Genomic DNA, 3,987 nt, shown 5'->3' on the forward strand with positions numbered 1-3,987 from the left:
TCCAAGTATTAACATCAAAGATTTCAAAGGGAGGAAAGGAAGCCAGGTTGAAAGAAGAAGGGGGAGGAGGCGGGAGAGGGGGGCAAAAGGGGTGGCCTTACAGACGTCTCCTGCCACCTACAGATACCCAGGCATTATGGGACTTTTTCCTGGGCCTCCAGAGAAGGGAGGACTGGAACTCAGCCCTACCAGAAATCAGACCAGACCAGAACCAGAATTCGAGTTCTCTGCCAAGAGGAGGCGATCTGTCTCCAATCCTCAGCTCAGGCTGAAGGCCCTTCATCCAGATTCCTGCATCCAGGACTGGGGGACTAGAAAAACGGGGAAGGATAGGAAGGGTTAAGGAGAGGAAAGAGAGAGGGAAGGGGAGAGGGGTAAATAAAGTCTCTTGTTTCTTACTGGTCGGGGCACTCTGGCCAGTTGGTCCGCATCAGGAGGAGACCAGGGACAAAAGGGTCCCAGTTGCTGCCGCTGGGTCTGGTCCATTGGCAGGCAAGCTGGCCCTTGAGTACCCTGAGTGGTCAGGATGTCAGTCTCAGTCAAGAAGAGTCCCACTAGAGTCGCCATTTGTTGCAGGAAGACGGCCCCCTTCCAGGGCCCGAAACTGGGCTCTTGTCTAACACTTGGAAATGAATTGTCTGAGGAGACACATGTGCTGACAAAGCAAGAGGTTTTATTGGGAAAGGGCACCTGGGTGGAGAGCAGTAGGGTAAGGGAACCCAGGAGAACTGCTCTGCTGCGTGGCTCTCAGTCTCCGGTTTTTTAGTGATGGGATTAGTTTCCGGGTGGTCTTTGGCCAATCATTCTAATTCAGAGTCTTTCCTTGTGGTGCATGCATCTCTCAGCCAAGATGGATGCTAGCGAGAGGGATTCTGGGAAGTGGACAGACACACGGTGTCTCCTTTAGACCTTTCCTGAACTCTTCCGGTTGGTGGTGGTTTATTAGTTCCATATTCCTTATCAGGATCTCCTGTCATAAAACAACTCATGCAAATGGTTACTATGGTGCCTGGCCAGGGTGGGCGGTTTCAATCAGTGTGCTTCCTCTAGCACAATCAGGACCCTTCCCCTTGTAGGCAATGCTGCTCCACCCAGCCTATTATTAAAATACTTTAATGCCCCTAACAGGGTGAGATAATGCACTCCTTTGTCACTACTCCTGTTATTACCTAAAGTGAGTCTATGACAACGAAATGCTTACCAGGGGAGACACCCTAACCTGCTCTTTAGGAGGACTAGGGGAAAAAATCAGTGACTTACAATCCCTTAGAGTAAGACGACAAGGCTTATATGACTGTTTCACTGTTTCCCAGTCTCAGGGCACAGGCTTGGATTGTTTTATATCACAGTATCTATTCCCATCTGCAGTGAACAAACCAGCAATGAGTTAAGATTACAACCCCTTAATCCTATCCAACACTGGTCACACTGGAGATCTTGGGGATGCCCAACTCCAGTCCAAGGGTCCCAGGAAGTCATCACGCCTCAACCTGCCCAGGGACTCAATCTCTAGGAGGTGTCATGCCTCAGACTGCCTGGGGATCTGCATCCTGACCCAGGGATGCCAGCCTCTCAGGTTGCAACAGCACTAGGTAGGATGAGCTTACATCATTATATCTATTCCTGTCCACAGTGGGAAAACTAGCAATGAGTTACAAACCCTTTAATTCTACCCAGCACTGGCCACTCTGGAGACCTTGGGGATGCCCAAACTCCAGTCCAAGAGTCCCAGGAGGTCATCACACCTACACCTGCCTAGGGATCTGGTCCTCGAAAGGTTGTCACACCTCAACCTGCTCAGGGACCCAATTCTTGGGAGGCTGTCACACCTCAGCCTATCTGGGGATCTGCATCCTGACCCGGGGATGCCTCCCTCTCAGGTTGCAACAGTACTGGGTAGGTCAAGCTTCAGAAATACTCACCCTTAAGGAAGTCCACCATGGAAACAGAAGGAAGCCTATTACTTGTGGGACTGTGCCCAGTCTCAGCAATAACTCAGGAGCCCAATGAGAACCCCTTTGCCTTTCTGGAAAGGCAAAAGTTTACCAATCTGGACTTAGACTGTTATGAGGGACAGGTGATTTTAAAGGACAAATTCCTGTCCCAATGTGCATCAGATATCAGAATTAAGTTACAACAGCTACAGCAACAGTGCCCTGCTGCCTCTTTAGATGAGATGGTCCAGACAGCCACCAATATCTTTTATAACAGAGAACAGGAGAAGGAGGCCAAGGTCCAGGAGAGGAAGAGAAGGAAAGAGACAAGGCATGCCCAGATCCTGGCCACCCTCCAGAGAAGCCCTATGGCAAACCCCGAGTCCTTGAAGGGACAAGGCACGAGGCAAATGCTTAATCTGTAGACAGGCGGGGCTTTGGCCCAAAGAGTGATAAGTATCCTAGAACTGCTTGCCACAAATGCCATCAACTGGGACACTGGGTGGCACTCTGCCCTTGGGACCCAAGAGCCTCAAGGTCAAGTGCCAAGCCTTCCCTCACGATGGTTCAAGAGGACTGAAGTGGCCCACTCCAGCCAGCCCGCTTGTCACAGATAATGGGGCTGGAGCCAAGTGTGTAACTGGATGTGGCAGGTAGGTCTGAGAACTTATTGGTTAACACAGGGGCTACCTACTCTGTCTTGATCTCCTACTCTGGAGCCTTCTCCTCCAAACCTGTACCATTTTGGGTGCTACAGGAAAAACAACTACTAAAAGATTCACCCAAGCACTTCTTTGTTGCTGGGATGGACAAATATTTTCGCACCAGTTTCTGGTGGTGCCTGAGTATCCTACTCCCTTATTGGGAAGAGATATACTCACTAAACTGGGGACCACCCTTGTGATGGGAAGCTTTTCAGCCCCTAGAACCCTGCAGCTCCTGGTTACTACTGAAGAACCCATTACACCTTCAATAGAGAGGGACCAAAAACTATGGGAAGACAAAATTAGCCCCCAGGTGTGGGACCAGGGGATTCCTGGATGAACCCACCAAGCTGAACCGGTCATCATTGTCCTCCAAGATCCCACTCGGTTTCCTAACCGGAAACAATATCCTCTCAAGAGAGAGGCTCGGGATGGACTCCAGCCTTTAATAAATAAATTCCTTGTTTGTGGGCTATTGGTCCCCACCAGTTCACCATGTAATACCCCAATCCTCTCAGTAAAGAAAAAAGACAGAACCTGGTGAATGGTTCAGGATCTCTGGATCATAAATGAAGCTGTAGTCCCCCTCCATCCCACAGTACCCAATCCCTATGTAATCTTGGGAGAAATCCCACCCAGTGCCAAGTGGTTTACAGTCTTGGATCTTAAAGATGCTTTTTTTTTTTTTTTTTTTTTTTTGTATACCACTGGCTAAAAAAATCCCAATATATTTTTGCTTTTGAGTGGGAAGCCCCAGGAGAAAAACACCAACAAATGACTTGAACAGTATTACCTCAGGGGTTCAGAGATAGCCCGCACATGTTTGGACAGGTCCTTAGCCGGGATCTCCTAGATCTGGACCCAGGACCTAATGGGGAAATATTACAATATGTAGATGACCTACTAATCTGCTCTCCAGATGAGAAAAGTTCCCAACAACATGCAATTCAGGTTCTAAACTTTTTGGCAGAAAGGGGCCACTTGACCACCCGAGGGTCTCCAATCAAATATGGTGATCAAATCCTTAGACTCTTGGAGGCAGTCCATCTGCCCACTAAGGTTTCAGTCTCCCACTGTAAAGGACACCAAAAAGGGAGCACAGAAGTGGCACAAGGGAACCAAGTAGCTGATCAGGCAGCTAAGAGAGCAGCATTACAGAACCATGACTTAATAGGGGTTGCCAACTTAGTTCCACAGACTAATTTGCCAGAAACTCCTTCATATACTGAAGGTGAGACTCTTAAAGCTAAGAGTGAGGGCTTTCAAGAAGATCATATGGGGTGATTCCAAAAGGAGGAATTCCTTTTTCTGCCTGGGAACCTGCAATGGAAGTTGGTTAACTCCTTACA

General features: G+C 48.8%; 1 long non-coding RNA gene across 1 annotated transcript; it reads right to left on the reverse strand.

Annotated features, from left to right (window-relative positions):
- Positions 1-653: 653 nt before the first annotated feature.
- Positions 654-3,528, reverse strand: LOC123330402. Its single transcript, XR_006546280.1, has 2 exons — positions 3,432-3,528; positions 654-872 (listed from the first exon to the last, which is right to left on the reverse strand). It is a non-coding gene; the product is annotated as an uncharacterized LOC123330402 (long non-coding RNA).
- Positions 3,529-3,987: the final 459 nt, after the last annotated feature.

Source organism: Bubalus bubalis, chromosome 18 (genome assembly GCF_019923935.1).
Source record: "Bubalus bubalis isolate 160015118507 breed Murrah chromosome 18, NDDB_SH_1, whole genome shotgun sequence".
Taxonomy (NCBI): Eukaryota; Metazoa; Chordata; class Mammalia; order Artiodactyla; family Bovidae; genus Bubalus; species Bubalus bubalis.